This window comes from Pithys albifrons, chromosome 4 (genome assembly GCF_047495875.1).
Source record: "Pithys albifrons albifrons isolate INPA30051 chromosome 4, PitAlb_v1, whole genome shotgun sequence".
Taxonomy (NCBI): domain Eukaryota; kingdom Metazoa; phylum Chordata; class Aves; order Passeriformes; family Thamnophilidae; genus Pithys; species Pithys albifrons.
The window spans coordinates 38658138-38677511 of NC_092461.1; the positions used below are offsets into that span (position 1 = coordinate 38658138).

General features: G+C 40.8%; 1 long non-coding RNA gene across 1 annotated transcript in view; it reads left to right on the forward strand.

Moving 5' to 3' along the window:
* Positions 1 to 18810, forward strand: part of LOC139670886 (uncharacterized) — a 57859-nt gene extending 39049 nt beyond the window's left edge. Inside the window, exons 2-3 of the long non-coding RNA XR_011697598.1 lie at positions 15048 to 15104; positions 18779 to 18810. This is a non-coding gene — a long non-coding RNA (uncharacterized lncRNA). The remainder of the gene's footprint in view (positions 1 to 15047; positions 15105 to 18778) is intronic.
* Positions 18811 to 19374: the final 564 nt, after the last annotated feature.

A 19374-nucleotide genomic window follows, 5' to 3' on the forward strand; every position in this document is an offset into this window, starting at 1 on the left:
TAAATGGAAACCCATTTTCCTCTTTGCTCTTTTGTGTTCTTGCCACCCTGTACAATGAGTAGAACTCCTTGCTGGCTGAAGAGATCTGAAGAGTTGCTGAAATCCATAGTTCTGAGCATCATCAGTGGCAGCTCTGATGTTGAGGGGAAAGTACTGTGGTCTGTCACTCAAGAAGAGGGAAGAAAGATAAAGCCCAAACTACCACAACCTGCTGGTAGGAACTAATGGAAGCCCATGGGCATGTTGTAGGGTGGAAGGGTATTGTTCTACGAGTTCATTCATAGCCGTGACCATGAAATGCCATTTCCAAGAGCAGTTCTGTGAAGTTGTGTATCTTTCTCCCTTCACTTGAGGGACCAATGCCCTTCTCACCTTGACAAGGTACAGGAAACCACTGGAGCCAAAGGTCTGATTGTTACTTCTTCCTCTTCTCCCTTGTTTTGGAGTGTAGACAAATGACAAAAGATTGTACAGCTTGGTCTGTCCCCTTCTGGTTGCAGAAGGCATGCAGTGATAAGACAAGGAAGAATGGCTTTAAGATGAAAGAGCGTAGATTTAGATTGGATTTCAGGAAGAAATGCTTTACTGTGAGGGAGGGGAGGCACTAGAACAGGTTGCCCAGAGAAGTTATTGATGTCCCATTCCCTGAAAGTGTTCAAGACTAGGCTCTAAGCATGCTGGTCTAGAGGAAGGTTCCCTACACATCACAGAGGGATTGTAGTGAGATGATCACTAAATTATGTTTGTTTTTAACTTTGCTTCATGTGCTTTATTTCTGGAGGAATTCTGTTTAAGAATCAAAGTTGTGTTTTGTTCACTGCTTTCAGAAATGAGGACTTGATGGGAAGCCAAAATGTGTTCTTGGCAAGCCTTTATCCTTCCTAGACAGATCCTAAACATTTATGTGGCTTATGGTTCTGCTACAGCAGAGAGAAGACAAATCTCACAATTTATCTATGAGGTCATTGAGCTGCTCCCTTCCCAGCACCATTACTACAGCAGCCATATCTGCAAAAGTGAGACCTGGAGACATCTCTTCTGTGTAAGACTCACACAGCCATCCAGCTTCATCTCAGAGGTTTATGGTGGTGTTCTCTGTACCATCTGAGGACTGTGATATTAGAAAGATTTTGAGATGGCAACTTCTCAGCCCTTCTTCTCTGCAGCACATGACCTTACATGCCATGAGTGCATTCCTTATTGTGTGACTCAATACTGGAAGCTTTGTACTTTAAAGTTGGTGGGCAACTGGGGGATCTGGTCCTGAAATCCTAAAAACTGATTTCAGTTAAATAATACCCCTGGTTTTAACCTCTGGATGAAGGCTAAGTAGTACTGCAGTCCCACTGCTATAGCTGGCAAGGTTCTAGAGTTTCTGCGTGACAACACAGCTCATGTAGTCTCCCTCTGGCTCAGTTTCCTCATCTATTGAACAGGAATATTAGCACTTCTCCATCTCTGAGCAGCATCAAGAGACAAAACAAGATCTGGATGGAGGCTGGGACAAAACACTAGTTATCATTTTGAGGTTGTAGTGGGAAAATGGTAAATCTTTCCTTGAAAATACTGGCTCAAGCTCTTCTCCTCTAATTTGCTGCTTAAAAGGTGCCATTTTATCTTCCCCACAGTTTTCAAGCCAGTTTTATCAACAAGCACCTTCTCTATGACAGCTTTGTTAATCTCTCCCTTGCCTGTTCATGGGGTTGATGTTTCAGGGTCTCACATGTGCAATTCGCAATTACTTTTCCTGGAGAAAGGGAAAACCCCTTTCATTTTGAAGAACTGTGTATGCAAACTCCATTGAGATGATCTAGAATTTACTATCTCACATCTGTGCAAGACCCAGAGGTGAATTTAAAAAGAAATCAAATTTATTAACCTTCTGGCTGATGAAAATGTCATTGATCAAAATGCTTTATTCTTCTCTGTTTCTGCCTGAGAACATGAAACTGATTCTTCCTCTGTGCCGAAAAGAAGGATTTTATTTGAAAGCTTACTTTTTTATTTAGTAAAGATTACTTTTCTTCAGAAACCAAATATTTCTTTTCCATATCTCAGTAAAATCCTCCTCAGTTTTCCAATAACCTTTATGAAGTTCATTTTTCCAGTCATCCATTTAACCATGTGTTTATTTTACTCATGATACCCCATTGTCTTTTCATAGCTACTGTCTTGGCATGCAAGGTCTAACATAAAGCTTTTTATTGATCTGCTTCCCTTGGTGCATCAGGTGACATCTTAGGCTAAACAGATTTCTCCTATTTTGCATTTCATCTGTGTCAGCAAAAAACAAAAACAACATTCCTACCAACACACACAGTTGTACTCCCGGTTCTGTTCCTTGCTAATGCACATTTTCCATCTCACATGTAATTTATTGCATCTAGTGTTTTGGAAAAACTATCACTGAGCCATAGGAATTAGGAGAGAGCAAGAAAGTCTTTTGGTTAATGGTCTGGGCTGAGGATACAGGAGATCTGGGTTGTTTTTTGCCTGTAATTTCTAGTGTGACCTTTGGCAAGATGCTGTTTGGGACAGAGAACATGTAATTTGTGACCTGTTTGTATGGTATCTATTTCAATAGGCCTGTAGCCTCAGCAAGTCCTATTACAGTGATAGAACCAACAAAACAGTCTGGGGATGCAGCTTATTAAAGGCCTGGGAAGTAGTATTGCCATAAGAAAATACATAACAGTATTTTTTATCAGGTGATACTAAGTGGTAGTCTGAAGTCTCACTTCCTTCAAAGAAAGTGCTGTTCAATCAGCAGAGAGGAAAGGGAAGTTTGAGAAAGAAATGGCTTACATCACACAGAGGATGAGCCTCCTGGATCCTTTAGGCAGGAGCAGACTAGTGTGTTTGTTCAATGCTGCTTTCTGTAGGATGCAATCAGTTCCACTCCTTCACAAGTCAAATGGTCTATGGTGTTAACTGGTGTTAACTGGAGGTGGGTTTGTCCCAAAACAAAGAGTACTCTTTCACAAAATAGAGATGGAAAAAGAAAAACAAAAAAGGACAAGACTTCAAAAGCAGTTTTCATTTTTCACTAAAGGTAGGGAAAAGAAACAAAAATCCCCAATTATTTTTCTTCAAATGTTCATGAGGATAAGAACCAAGACTAGACATAAACATTCATTGGGCATTTAGCTATGACAGCAGAGCCAGAGATGTGTCAGCTTAGCTTGATTTGAAGAAGAGATGTGAATTATGTCTTCTCCCGCTGAAGTGAGTGCCCTAAGCACTGGCCTGTCACTTAACATCAGTCTCTCTTGCTTCCTTTTCACTTTTCCTCCTCCACCTGAACTTAACTTGTGAAACAGTTTGGCCTTAACCACAGAAACTGTTGAGCACAAGTCTATCTGGCTGTACTCCTTCAGAGTGAGGAAGGCCTCTGCTCTTGGCACAAGGATGTACATGTTTTGACTCACTCTTCATTAAGTCCTGGTCAGTCCTTGTGTCAAATGGTAAGAATTGTGAACCCTTCTTACTGTAACTATACTATCAGTGCAGACTGCAAGGGCATGTAAAAACTCTTAGGCTAATTAAAGAGATTGCAAAATTTCACTCTCTAATTAGGGATGGTCATGATGAAGTTCATGTATGTTTTTATCAGATCTGTAGTCCCTTATTTCCCTGACTCCAAAAGTATGTTTTCTTGGATATGAACATAAAATGTGGAGTTCTTTCACTGAAACACCTGTCCAAATTAGATACAACACAGTAAGGTAAAACCCGAAAATAAGTTTGGAGAGTCTGTTTTTGTTGCTCTATTTTACTTTCAGTCAAAAGTACTCAAATAGGAAGCTCACAGTGGAAACAATCTGAAAAAGGAAAGTGAGGTTGAGGAACAGCAGGCATCTGAAGAAATGCCAAACACTGGCAGAGGCACCAAAAAAATACAACATAGTTGAGCTCTAATGAGACTAGCTGATATGTGATAGAGCTTGATAGGGATAGAAGTGTAATTGTGAAGCTACATGCATTGGTAGCAAGAGGTGAAACTTGGAATTTAATACAGAAAGTGGCTAGAGCACACTAAGGCACATCATTTTTGATGCTGTGGTAATAGGCAATGAACCTGACCAGATATTTGGCCTAGAAGGGGACTGTCTCTATCCAGGGAGGTGAGGGTCTGAGATGCCAGTTAAGAGGATCTAGCTATCCTCCATCTGTCCTTAGTAACCTGTTTCATTAATTGGCTACTGTTATCTCAGTGAGAAGAGTTCTGTCCTGGACTCACCAGGGGTTAGGATCCAACACCAAAGTGTGTCTGTGAAAGGGAGAGCACCTAGCAGAGGTTTGACATGGGGGAATTCCCTTGGGGGAATTCCTTCTGTCCATACTGCTCTAAGTAAAACTGTACTTCTAGCTCTGAAATGTGCGAATTCAACTAAATCCATTTTCCAAACATGCCTTTCAGTGATTCTTTTGGGGCAGTCATGGTGAGGGGCCATTACTCTTGGTCCACAGAGAAAAGAATCCATTTGACCTCCAGCGTGCTCTCCTGTAGCACTGGTCTATGGTCAGATTCGTTCCTGTATCATTAATGTGTTTTGCAGTACTGGTTTGAGTACTCAATATCTCTCACATATCTATCACAGCTAAAACCGAAGAAGTTGGCACTACCAGCACAAAGCTGACACTACGTGTTTTAGTCTTTTATGTCTTGTGCTATGAACAAATCTCTTCCATTCTCAGTGCAGCCTTTCTAAGAAAGGAACAGAAACTGTGCCTTGCTCAACAGTGACACCATCTGCCTGGGGAAGGGCATCAGTAATGAATGAATGGATGATGGAGTCAGAGGGGAACAGGCTCTGATGGAAAGGATGTCAGGTTCTAGAGGAGGCAAAGATCAAAGCTGCCAAAAGTATAAATGTGTCAATACAAGACCGTTGTTAACATATTTTAATTGTGCTAAGGAAGACCAGGGCACCCCCGTCAGCATTTTCCCAGTCTTCAAAGTAGTAGCAGGTCCCCCAAAACAAAAACTATTAAGACTTTTGAAACCTTCAGAGAAGTCATTGGTGCATTTTAAGCCATTGATAGCACTGACATAAGTCTAAATTGATCTTCCATCAAGAACAAGGCCTCCCATGAGAGGGCTCAAAGACAATGGGAAAAGGGTTGGATAACCAAACACCTCAGTTAGTTGAGTGACAAATGAGTGTTGTGTGGACCCCAGCAGGCAGGGCACATAAATAAAATTAGTCACTGAGAGGATCAGCCAAGTGAATTTAATCAGGTATTTGATAAGTAAATTATTGAGCTTTAAGCCTGTACAATTCTCTCAGGGCACTAGGATTTCACATTGTCTAAAGTGAAACCCATCTGACCAAGAATAGCTACCACTGAGTCTGCTGTCTAGATTCAGTGCAGAGAAATCACTGCTTCCGTAGCATGGGTAATTTAATATGTGAATTTGAGACAAAAAAATCAGGTCAGATGACTCATGTCCTAGAATTTTCTATTTCTTTCCTTTGACTACGAGAAGAGCTTAGAGGCATCAGTGAAGATTCAGACTAGATTCAGCAGATCCGTAGAGAAAAAAACTTGGGTGCTGAGTTCCCTAAGTCCTCATTCATATATACTTCACAGGCCATACAACAATTTAACCTTCTGTCGCTCTTTTGTTTGAGCAACCATTTGCAGTTGGACAACTCTTGCAGACGGAATCATCTGGTTTTATTTTAACCAAAAGAAATGCAGATCATGGTTCTAAGTCTACTCTGTAATGCTAAACCAAAGCACAGCAAGTAGGAACAATTGGAAAATTCATTTTGAAAGTACATTGGTGCTGAAGTCTCTAAGCACAAGATATATCTTGTGCTACAGATGCCATATCACCTTGTCTTGTAACTAGAGCTTATTTCTGGATCTGCCATCCAGCTGACTGACTGTGTTTCTCGCTGATCTGAGTGTGCTTTGGGCAAGTATTTCTGTGTTTGCTCACTAAATGCTCATTGACTGGAAGAAGGAAGAGAAGTGTTACAAGAATACTTCCAGCAAACACCTGAAGGAAGTCAATGACAATAAAAGTGTGGTGTGTTTCACCACTCTTTGGTAAGGTGACTGCTCTGAAAACAGTAAAAAAAGGGAATTTAGGTAGGATAAAACTTTTCAGAATGGAAAACATTTATTTATTTTCAATGGGTTTTCAACCTCTTAAATCTTTATAGGTAGAACTGAAGTAATTATATGACTGAAATATTTATATTTTGGAGGATCAATTTCTTTTTCTTATCATTTTTTAGTTCCTGCTGTTAATTCATCAGTCTGACAAAAGAGTATATTGATGCAACTTTGTCCCTTTCAACAGCTCTTGGCTTTATGGCTAACCAGAGCACAGATGTACATTTCATTTCTTTCCTAACTAATGTGTTGAACTTTTTAATACATGGATGTGATTCAAACACTGTCCACAGTCCAAACCCAAGAGTTCATTAAAAGGTCCTTCTCTTTCACATAGTCCTGTTGCAATTGTTTTTCCCTCACATGACTGGAGACCTTGTAGGAAGACATCAGTGTTGCTACCAAGGAAGGTTTCAAACCAGGACAGATAAGCTCTTGCCTTTTTAGGAAAATGAAAGAGGTCACTGCCCACTGGATTATGAGTCCAATCTCTTGCTATTGCAAACAGTCACACTGCTAAAGTGCTTTCCAAAGTACTCAGATCAAGATCAAGTTCTTTGTACTGCCTACCATATAATAATTCTCTGAGGTCATTGTAGTAGAGAAATGACCAGTGGAGTTGACCATTAGCACTTTGAAGAAAAAACACTAATTAATGGCTATTACATTCCAGTTCTTCTCAGCTCATCAGAAAATGAGTCTTGGAGAAGAGTGCCTGATAGTAACAGGACTCTTTACAAAGACAAGTCACCTTGAAGAAAAGAAGCAAAGATAAAAATAACACAGGATTTCATTTCACATTATATCTTGATTCTGTCTGAAGGGTCAACTGTGCCAGAGAAATAGGAAACATGTGGACAGCACAGTGTCCAACAAGACAGATTTGAAGACTCAGTTGCTTTTACTGTCTCAGCTCTGCCCGTGCATGCCATAATCACGCAATAAGTATTCCCAAGTACAAAAACGTCCAGGAAACTTAGGCAGCTTTCTTATCTCTCTGATAAGCTCTGGCACTCTCCCCATTACAGATGATTTCCTTTCAGTCTTCTGAACATACTACACAAAAGAGAAATGCAGCTGGTCTAAGTCCAGCAAATGCTCTAACACAGGATCTTCCTCTCACTCATTGGGATATCCTGTTAGCAGTAGCCATCAGTCAGATGTTACTAAATTCAGGTCACAGTCCAGTGAACAACAATTACAAATGTTTAATACATGACACTTCACTCAGTGTCTTCAAGCATTACAGCTGTGCACACAAACAGAGACTGATAGTATTTTTGGAGAAAATGAATGTCCTGGCATAAAGATGAAACACCAACTGTTTAGAATTCTGAAGTCAACTATACATTACAGTCCATTCAGCCTGTAAGGATGCTTAGTGGGATTATTCTTTTAGCAAAGTCATATTTTCCCCTCACAAAGTAAGATAAAATGAAAGGTCTTCAATACTAGCAGAGCTTCTCTATAAACCACTGAGGCAATTTTTGTCTGTGCTGCACAATGCAACACAGAATTAGACCCAGAGCTGAACAAACTGTACTGAGCAGAAAGCATATTCACCAGATTTATGACATATCTGGATTTGATGCTACTAGTCTCAATGAAAATCCAGGAACTGTTTGTCAGGGGATAAGGATCAAGGTGAAGAAGGAAGTTTTACCCCGAAATTTGTCCTCAAACCTTGAAAAGTACGCAATCTAATTGTAGTCTCTTTTTATGTTAGAAATAACAATTATTCTTTATATCAAATGGTTCACTGTAGGAGTACAGGAGCTGTAGGACTGATTGTTCCAATCACCTGCACAATCTTTTCTTTCTGTTAATTTTACTTTTTTTACTACAGGAAAGAGTCTGCCTATCTTTCTGGATGTGTTTGTTTTTCTTTAAAAATAAGGCTGAAGCTCTTAAAAAGGTTTATTTGGAGATAAGACCTCTCTAGGGAATAGCAGAACAATCAAAACCTTTTCCATTCTCTCTTCCACTAAAACACCACATTTGAGCTAGTTGCATTATCTTGAGATTTTTAAAAACCCAAGTTCCTTCCTGACTAAGGTAGAAACACATAAAATACTGGGAGCAAGATTTATTGGCTATTTACAGACTACTTTACATTCCATTTTTTCCTGGCAAATCCAAGCAAAGTAATTGTCTTGGCATGTACATGCATGGCCTTGTTTGTGAAGGGTATGGCCACATACTCCTGTGCAGCTCATTTGATTGGTTGGTTTATTGACACACCTTGGCCGTACATTTCCCCTTGTTGTACAAGAGCTGACTGGTCAAATATATCCCAATACAACCCTGCATCCTCAGTTCACTGTTGTCTTGTCTCAAGTGGAGGCTGTTTAGGGAACTTTTCATAAAATTAAGTGTTCTGAAGCTATTTCTCTGCAATGTTCTGACCATTCAGATTTATGGCTTCCAACCTAAAAGCTAAAACCTCTGACTGAAAAGGAGGTCAGAAATTTGAAACACTCCATTTCTATGATGTCCTATCACATTTGAAATAAGTTGATGTTTTCCTGAAAACTGCTAATCTTGTGGATAATTTCCCCCTGGAAATCTCTTCTTTCAGAAAGTTTTCCATTGTCCCCAATAGGAGGAAGTTCAATGTTCAGCTCATATATAGCAGTATTTCCTTTGTATGTACATTCATATTTGCCTCTCTCTGCCTCTGTGTCTGGCCCTGTTCATCTGACAGACATCCAAAAGAAGTGGGTTAATATTTAGACAGTCAGAAAACCAAATTTTTGGTTTTGTCACTGACTTGCCATATAATTTTGACTGTTACACATCTCCCTTCAACCCATTGCAGGAACTCTTTATTTACACGTCAAGCTATTCAACACAGGGCCTGGGCCTTTCATTTGTTGCCCAAGAAGTTCATAGAATCACAGACTATCGTGATTTGGAATGGACCTACAAGGATCATCTAGTCCAGCTCCTGGCTTGCACAGAACAACCCAGAGGGTCACACTATGTGCCTGAGAGCATTGTCCAAACTTGTCTTGAACTCTGGCAGGCTTGATGCTGTGTCCATTTCTCTGAGGACTCTGTTCCAATGCCTGACCATGCTCTGGGCTCCTGGCCTTGGGAACTGCAGTTTTGTTTTGGCCTCTCACCACCACTGTCTTACAAATATGTGTATTTTGATTGATCTCTTCTGAGTGTTCTGTTCCTGGCAGCACTTGTCTCTAGGGTCACTCTGCTTTAAAACCTCTCATGATATTATTTAGCAGATAAATTAAGCTTTTTCTTAATTTTCTCCCAATTTGACCTGTAAACACATCAGTCTGCATGTTGGTGTTTGTGGGGTACAGGCTTCTTGCCCAGGTGTCTGCCCTGTGCAAACAGCAGCTCCCACATGTAACAAGGCCTGGAAAAGTACAAGTGCTCTCAGGACCAGTGGGACAACAGTGTTGTCCTCATTCACTGAGAAGTCATTGTTTTTGTCCCTTTTGCGGTACCCCTGCCAACTGACTACTTTATCAGTCTTTCATTCAGCTTTTATTCATTCAGGTTTTCTTCATTCACCTTCTCCTGACAACTTTGCTGCCACTGATGTGCATAAGTGCTGCAGGAACAGACACTTTCAGGTGCTCTGTAGCACTGTCTGTAGCAGCTATTAACAAAATGAACCAGATATCTGTGCTGCCGCAGCCTCTCCATAAATCAGGGGATTCTGTTATCCCTGGGAATTCACAAGCCATTTCAGTGTGAGCGCTTCTCAGAGCCCATCTCACAACCTCTCAGCCTTGATTGCATGCTTTTCCTGCAGCAAATGCACCAACTTGTTACATGAAAGAACAAGCAAGGCTGTGAGCAGTGGAACTGATACAGCCCAGTTTGCTGCTGATTTGTGCTGCCTGGTTGTTCCCTCTGACATCATGCAAAGTCTGAGCTGAGATCTTAGCAGTTACCCACTGCTGGGGCACTCACAGCATTACTCTTCTGGGCATAATCTGATGTCTAATAAAGCCTGAATTAGCAGAACAGCCTGCTTCTCAGTTGGCTGCACACGTAAGCTGCATCTATACTCATAAATTAAACAACACTCGAGAATGTTCCCAAGCACTGGAACTTGACCAACTCTGTTGTTAAATTGTGAGAATATTGGCTGGTGTAGTTTTCACCAGAGAAAACTTGCACTCTTTTAAACAATTCCCAGGAATGGCTTAGGAGTAAGAAGAGGCCAACGTCCACCAAAATAGGCACTTGGACATGGTCATCTTCTTTTCGGAGGGTAACAGAGTTTAATAGCATGTAAACTGTGTGTTCTGTGCCATTTGGCTTCAGGAGCAGAGAACAGTATCAGACATGTTTAATTCACTACTGTAGATGTAGCCATATTGTATTTTTGTTCTGCCCAGTTTCTGACTTTCATAACACTTGTGGGAATAAAATGTCTTTGAAATGACCCTGTTTTCATTATGTTAGGTTTAACTGACTGGTAGAAAGACGTGCACCTGGATCCATAATCACCTCTCTGCCAACACATGCGCACACCTGTACACACTTAAATGTGTGCTTGCATATGCACCTATACACATGCATATTTAAACACATACATGTATTTACAGAATTGCTAATGTAATTTTTTACTAATATATTTCAAAAACTTACAAAATCTCATCACAGTTCCCCACAGATATGTGGCTGAGAAAGCATTTCCCAATTCATAAGGGCAGTGATTGACAGGATCTGCCTTTTTTAAAATATTTTTTTTTCCTAGGATAATCAGGACTTTTCCATTTAAAAAAGTTAACATCATCCCAGGTATTGCTGAGATGCACTGAAACTCTTGGTTCCATGACTGGTTGTAGGATATTAAAGTCTTGCCTTCTGCTGTTTGGAGCTGGAGGAGCCATTATGGCGAAGGGCTTGAGGATAAGGACTCATGCCAGGGACCATGGTGGATCTGAGTACCTGGTCTGAGTGGTGCAGGGCCCTGTACATCCTTGTGTAGAGAGCTTCACACTGACAAGTGATTCACCAGCAGCCAGAAGGAGCCCAGGGCAGTACCATATATCTCTTTTAGGCTCTGAAGGTTCACGCAATGCTACAAAAATAACAATAGTCCAAACCAGGCATGGATACCATGCCTGTAGAAAAAGTAGAAATTTCACATGCCAGTGAGCTTCCAATGAGATAAGTGAGCTAAACTGGCTGAAACTCAGTGGGCTGCCTCTGTAATAGCTGTATTGAGCTATTTTGAGAGTCCTGTGCCACACTGATGCAGTTTTGAGGTTACCAACTTTACAGGCTCATGCTTGGTTGTGTTGGTTCAGTTATATCAGGCTCTCTGAAGGCCACAAACCTGCCAAACACTCTTTGGTCAACTTGAGCGCATATCATCACTCTGCAAACCCCAGGTCTGCCTGTGGTTTTGGAGGCTCTTCAGAGCCTTCATTGAAGATCAGCTTGAGCCAACAAAGAAAGATTTCTTGCCTTTGGATTGTTCAAACTCCTCAGATAGCAGAGAGGATTTTGACCCCGAGTCTTTAGTGTTAAAATGAGTAGTAATAGCCTGCACTGTGAATAGAATACAATGAACTTCCTCACTTACTGTTTTTGTAAGCAAATCAAATTTTTTGAGGTGAGTCAATGATAACCTTTCCTCTACAGCACTCAGCCCTGAAGACATCAAGTTGGAACAGATGGGTAATGCACTGGTATTTCGCAATATGTTCAGGGAAAAAGCTGTGCCCAGAAATTAAAATAAGGCTTTAGGTGCCAAATAGCAGAGAAGGGTGGTTTTTTTGGTGGTGCTTTTTTTTTTTTTTAAGCATATGTTCTTGTAAGCAAGCAGAATTCCGGCAGCAGCCTGAAGGGGAGAAACACCGTCTGTCAGGCAATTCCTCTGACATGCAAAGGCCAGTGATTTACCATGTGAGCAGCACAGAGTGAACTTCTGAAAGCCTGCAACCCCTGAGAGGTTTTGCATATGTCTTGCAGTGCCAAACTGCAGCTCTCTGGGCAAAATATCTATGCCCTGCTCACACAAGAGAAATCCTGGAGGTGACCTGGAAGGAGGTAAATGAAGAAGATTGCTTTCATTCATTTCATTACCAGGAGGTCTAAAAGTCACCATTCTCTATTTTTCCCTTTTAAAATCTCATGTTTGGGAGACCTTTTTTGTTTCTTTTGATTTATCTATGACATAAAGTACTTTTTAACCAATGAATGGAGAGCTTTGAGCCTTAATTGCTGAGCTGGGAATGTGATTGTTTCACAGAATTCCTTTTTCCCAGTCCTTGGTAAGGTATCTGAATTAAACATGAATACTTTGAAGTGAATTAATAAACACTGGAACAGATCTTTATTATTTGTTCATCTGTTCTTGAATCTTTTATGAAACGTTGTGTAGACAAGTTTATAATCTTTGTTATCGAGACAAGATATGTAATGTAAAATGAAGCAGATATATTCAGAGAGGGAAACACATTTCCACTTATTTTCTTATATAGGTTTGTGAAGAAAGCATAATACAAATTGAAACTATTTATGCTCCTCCAAACATCACTATTTTTAAGATTTGATAAAAAAATAATTCAAAAAGGAACTGGTTGAGACAAAAATGAGAAATTTGATTTCAAGCACCTCCATGAACCTCAGGTGATCTATATTAATATAAACAGCTTTTGCAACAGGAAAAAAATGGCAGATACCTTTGTGAACATATCAGCAAGAGTCAATATAGGAACAGTAGCAGTTACAATTTGTCAAAGTTTTTAAAGGTCTCAGAAGAATCTTTGTAGGAGACTTTTTAAAGAATTGAAATAGTCATGCATGAGATGCCAGGCTCTTTTATGAAATTGTAACTGTCAAAAAAGTTGGAAACAAAGAATAATGATTTCTTCTTTTTTCAGTACAGCATAAAGTTAAGCCTAGAAAGCCTAAGGGGTTTTTGCACAAATGATAGTTGTTCAGCTTATCTGAAATTTGAAAGAAGCAGCATGTAGTGATCAAGGAAGTAGCAAATATAGAAAGTTATGCAAGTATTTACTTAAGTTGTGTTACTAGCTGACATCAAAGGGCTTTATAGGGATGTAATAAAAACAAGTGAGTGGTTATTATGATGTCCAAAGAGTTTCTGTGCTTTGGGAAACACGGAGTCAATGCACTCGAAGAGAAATAACGAACTGTGTCCTGTGAGATTCTTACCCATTCAGTAACGAACCTTTTATGGCATTAGGCTCTGGAAAATTTTTGTAAGAATGATGCCAGAATCCCTACCTCTACAGATATTTAAGATCATTTACGAGAAACATGTCCTGAAGATCACCTGCTCCCAGTTCAAATATTGGGAAGAATGAAAATGATCTGTCTAGGTCGCTTCCTAATAGAATATGATTAGGCAGGTCAATGTAAATATTTGCTGTATATATATAGCATCACTCAGAAGAGCAATTTAATATGTTAAGAGTTTTACATATATTTGAATACACACACATATATATCTCTATATCTATAGATATATGCATGTAAGCTTTCCTGGAAAGAGGCACAGGCACATACCTCAGCAGGGGGGCTCTTATTCTCCCAGAATAAAGACTTGCTGCCTGCTGTAAGTACTGCTGTATCTTGGATCTGCTTCTGCTTTCTTGGCCGTCACAACCCGATTCACACACATATATATCTCTATAGATATAGATATATGTAAACTTTTCTGGAAAGAGACACAGGCACATACCTCAGCACACTATTTTTTCATTTCAATCAAGTCCTTGCACCTCACACACAAAAGAACTTTGTCCATAACTACCAATTTTTGGAAACATAACTTGCAAGTCTCCCAGCTTGCCCAAAATGTGTCAAAACTTTAACTCAGGTTCATTTCTGGCCAAAGTAGGTCCTGCAGTGTCTGTCCTTAATCACAACCAACTCTCTGGATTACATCAGCCTCATTACAATTGTACTCTGCTGAAATGACTCTGCAGGGCATCTGTAGAGCACAGGGCAAAGAAAACACTGGTTCATTTCAGCCTCCCTTTACTGACGGGGGTTTTCACAGGAGGAAGTTCCCAAATAGTAGTGACCTGCAGGACAGCAAAGGTGCTTGCAACATTATAAGCAATAGAAAATTGATGACCTTTTATCTCATGGTGTTACCTGGAACTTTTTCATATTACAAATAGGGATCAAATTGTTAAATCTCTATCTATCATCATAATTATATTGTTAACACTCACCTATTTGTAGGGATTTCTATTCTAGATAAAATTAAAAGCGTGAGTATGCAATGAGAGACACGGTTCTAACATTACTTCAGAAAGCAAGACAAGTAAACACTAACATATGCATATTAATAGTTAAACACTATTCCAAGGTTATCAATATTTCTGGAATCCTCATACACTTCATACATTCAAGCAGCACTGAATTTATAGAAACAAAGATGAACTCCATGAACAACTAAAGAGAAAAAAAAGATTAGGAAAACATAAAGGACATTAAATGAGGCTTCGGTAACTTTCATTAAATGCATGAAATGCTTCAGATGATTTTGAATGTTGGCAGAAAGATATCTGAAGTATTTTGAAGCCGTTTGTGGTATGTGAGTTTTGTATCCATTTTGTTGGATACTTCTGCTCTCACCTCTGGTGTATTATTGCAGCTGTTCTGGAGGTGGACTGGAGTGGCAGCGTCAGACAACCCCCAGGTACAGCACTCTGCCTCACAGCCACTTGAATCATGCAAAAATAGGAGAAAGAGAGAGGCGGATCCTTCACTGGGCGAGGAATCCATTTCTCATTCCCTTCATGAGGATGTCATGAGATGTTCAGTTTTTGACTTGTGAAACAAAGCCTGAAGCCGTAGTGAAGAAAAATCCCATGGTTTTTGTTCTGCCAGTATAGGCACCATGCCTTCCTGTACAATTTTGCCCAGTGTTTCTATTTCTTTTCTCCTTGTAGATACTTGCCAGCTCAAGAACACTGGACCATACTCAGAGCACCTTTCAGAGGCTACAGGTGAATGAGTGCAGAAAAATCTCCTGCAGAAATCATGAGATTAGGACACGTGAGAACTGTGGCATCAATTTATGGTTTTGAAAAGCACAGGCTTGGTTAAATAGGGAGATCCTGAAAGAAATCAGGGATAAAAAGAAAGTTTACAGACTATGGAAAAAAGGGCTGGCTATTTATGAAGAATTTACGAAGAGAGCTAGGTCATGCAGGAAAAAATTAGGGAAAGAAAAGTGGAATTTGAAGTTAATTTGGCTAATTCAGTTAGGGATAACAAAAAGTCCTTCTATAAATCCATTAACAATAAAAGGAGGGGCAAGGAAGACCTCCATTCTCTGTTGGACTTGGAGGGAAATATAGTTAACAAAGATGAGGAGAAGGCTGAGGTACTTAACACCTACTTTGCCTCAGTTTTTACTAGTAAGACAGGTGGCCCTCAAGACAACTGGCCTCTGGAGCTGGTAGACAGGGAGAGGGAGCTGAATAGCCCTCCTGTATTCCAGGAGGAAATAGTTACTGACTTACTGAGCCATCTGGATCCTAACAAGTCTATGGGACCAGACGGGATCCATTCCAGGGTGATGAGAGAGCTGGCAGAAGAGCTTGCCAAACCGCTTTCCATCATCTTCCAACAGTCCTGGCTCTCTGGGGAGGTTCCAGATGATTGGAGGTTGGGGAATGTTACCCCAATTCACAAAAAGGGCTGCAAGGCTGACCCTGGCAACTACAGGCCTGTCAGCCTGACCTCCGTGCCTGGCAGGGTTATGGAGCAGATCACACAGCAATCACACAGCATCTTCAGGATAGACAAGGGATTAGACCCAGCCAGCATGGGTTTAGGAGGGGCAGGTCCTGTCTGACCAACCTGATCTCTTTCTACGATCAGGTGACCCACCTGGTGGATGAGGGGAAGGCTGTGGATATGGTCCATCTGGACTTCAGCAAGGCCTTTGACACTGTCTCCCATAATATACTCCTGGAAAAGCTGGTAGCCCATGGCTTGGACAAGTGTACCCTCTCTTGGGTTAGGAGCTGGCTGGAGGGTCGGGCCCAGAGAGTGCTGGTGAACAGAGCTGCATCCAGCTGGCGGCCAGTCACCAGTGGTGTTCCCCAGGGGTCTGTATTGGGTCCAGTCCTGTTTAACATCTTTATTGATGATTTAGATGAGGGAATTGAGTCCATCATCAGCAAATTTGCTGATGACACCAAGTTGGGAGGGAGTGTTGACCTGCTGGAAGGCAGGAGAGCTCTGCAGAGGGATCTGGATAGACTTGAGAGATGGGCTGATTCCAATGGGATGAAGTTCAATAAGGCCAAGTGCCAGGTCCTGCACTTTGGCCAAAACAACCCCATGCAGTGCTACAGGCTGGGCACAGAGTGGCTGGAGAGCAGCCAGGCAGAAAGGGACCTGGGGGTACTAATTGACAGGAAGCTAAACATGAGCCAAAAGTGTGCCCAGGTGGCCAAGAAGGCCAATGGGATCCTGTCCTGTATCAAAAATAGCGTGGCCAACAGGACCAGGGAAGTGATCCTTCCCCTGTACTCTGCATTGGTGAGGTCACACCTTGAGTATTGTGTTCAGTTCTGGGCCCCTCAGTTCAGAAAGGATATTGAGATGCTGGAGCGAGTCCAGAGAAGAGCAACAAGGCTGGTGAAGGGACTGGAGCACAAATCCTATGGGGAAAGGCTGAGGGAGCTGGGGTTGTTTAGCCTGGAGAAGAGGAGGCTCAGAGGTGACCTCATCACTGTCTATAACTACCTGAAGGGAAGTTCTAGCCAGGTGGGGGCTGGTCTCTTCTCCCAGGCACTCAGCAATAGGACAAGGGGGCACGGGCTTAAGCTCTGCCAGGGGAAATTTAAGTTGGAGATAAGAAAAAATTCTTTACAGAGAAAGTAATCAGGCATTGGAATGGGCTGCCCGGAGAGGTGGTGGATTCCCCATCCTTAGAGATTTTTAAACGCAGATTGGACGTGGCGCTGAGTGCCATGATCTAGTAAATGGACTAGAGTTGGACCAAGGTTTGGACTCGATGATCTCGGAGGTCTTTTCCAACCCAATCGATTCTGTGATTCTATGATTCTATAATCTAATTTTCATTGTGTACAGCCCTACCCTTAAATTCATTTCCCAATGGATTGTTACTGTTAAATCATGAGAATGGCTGCTGGAATAATTTTTTCCAAAATTGTCAACTCCTGAACATGTTTTGCACACAATTTGGATGGAAGTGCAGGTCAGAGGTCATTCCCAGCAGACTGTATACATGTAGCCACCATATATTGCCAAGCAATGGAATTTCACGGTATGGACACAAACCAGGAGATCTTGGTGCTCAAGAACAGTCCTTGATGTAGCTTTAGAGAGTAGAGATTTACATCCAATCTACATAATCATCCAATATCTTTCTTAGATTGGACTGAATTAACTTTGAGTGATGGTCACCCAACTGCTTGTCTACCCAGATGTACCAAAACCCTCAAGAAACTCACTTAGTATCTTATACAATCTTTTTCTCAGGACTATGTCTTCATAACCTCCATCAGTTTCCTTCAGAATTTCCTTCTGAAGAGGAAGCAGAGGCTGATAACAGAAAAGGGTTGCAGAGCAGATCTTAGACAAAGAACCACAGAACTGTTTGCTGTTTATTTTCATTGGGGAACTTAGGTCCTGGCTCTGAAGTAGCTCAGCCCTTCATCTCCCTGCTCTTAGTTGCAGTTCTTCCTTTCTAGTCAGTTTGAAATGAGAATCCCTTGACAGCTACTCGCCCTGGTGACAGGTTTGGTTTTGTTTTGAGAGCTGAACTGAATTATCCCTTTTTCTAAATTTTTCCATTTTTTTCTTTTTCTTTTTTTTTTTGCATGCTCCAAAATAGGTCAGCCAGTCCTTAAATCAGAAAATCACTAGTATTCAATATAATGTCATTTTATATTCACTTGAAATGTGTTACTACAGTCTAATAACTTACTCTTCAAAGAAGTAATTGAAGCAATAACAAGTGATCTACTCAATGCCTCCTTATACCTAAAATTTATAGGTCCTCCCTAGAGAGAATAATCTGGTTTGTGTCAATTTATGAATGAAAAAATAATCCTAATGCCCTCTTTATAACCTCCTTCCACTGGGAAAGTAAATTACTTCCCATTGCATGAGGTTCCTGTTTTATTTATGGTAATCTCATCCATTTGAAGGTGTCTGAAACAAACTTGAAGAACATTTGATTAAACATCTTTGTTTATTTGGATAGGAAAGTAATCGCACAGGGCACATTTGTGAGATGATGTAAATAGGAGTCCTTTTATTCACTTGAGCAGTGTCTTCACAGACCAGCACACTATCCACTTGGCTCTTACACAGCTTAAGGACAAAATCACAAAGCAAGTGGCTATAGCACATTTTTTTAGTGTCAAAGCTCAGGTTGCTGGTCTGACAATACAGCTCTAGTTCCAAATCACATCAGTTTACTCACTATGCTCCAGCCCTGAACTGCGACAGAAGTCTGGAAAATAATTTGTGCAACTCCAAATGCTTTAGATTTACTGTGGTCTGCCAGAAAGCTGACAGGACAAGTTAAAGAATGGTAACTTAACACAGGCATTGCTGCTGTCTTTGAAGAGATGCCTGACAAGCTATTTCCACAGAAACAGAAAGTCCCAATATATAATGCTTCACTTTTCCATAGGGTGAAGTAGCCTGCACAGCAAACCTAGAAGAATGAAGTCTCACAAGATGAAGACAAGGTAAGGAAGTTATGGAAAGGTGAGTCCAGGTGTGGTGGAGATAGAGATCCAGTCAATGTTCATCCTAATCTGGAAAAGGAACTGCAAGTCTGAACTCTCCTCTAAGCATTCCTCTTCCAATAGGGTAACCTGAAGAAAGCTTCGTTATTCACCACATCTCTGATGAGATCGGGGAGCCATCCAATTCCCCTGGGAAAAATGAAGGTGAGGAATCCTAGGAAGATCCTTTCAAAGAAGACAATGTAATCCCTTCCCCTTTGTTTTTCCAAACTGACATTTTTTTTGTTGAAGAGAATTGCTTTGTAAAGGGCATAATGATTTAGAGAGTGGTAGGCTTGACATAAATGTAATTTATAGGGATTTTTAGGTCCATTGTCAAGTTTGAGGTATGGATGAAATAAAGTGAGATGACACACTTCCATCCCAGTTAGTCAGAAAGATGTAAATTTGTTTCAGGTTTTTTTTATTTAGGGAGGAATTTGACTGTCCCAAGGTTCCTATTGCCTGGGCTTCTTCTCTTCCATGAATTCTTTCTTTT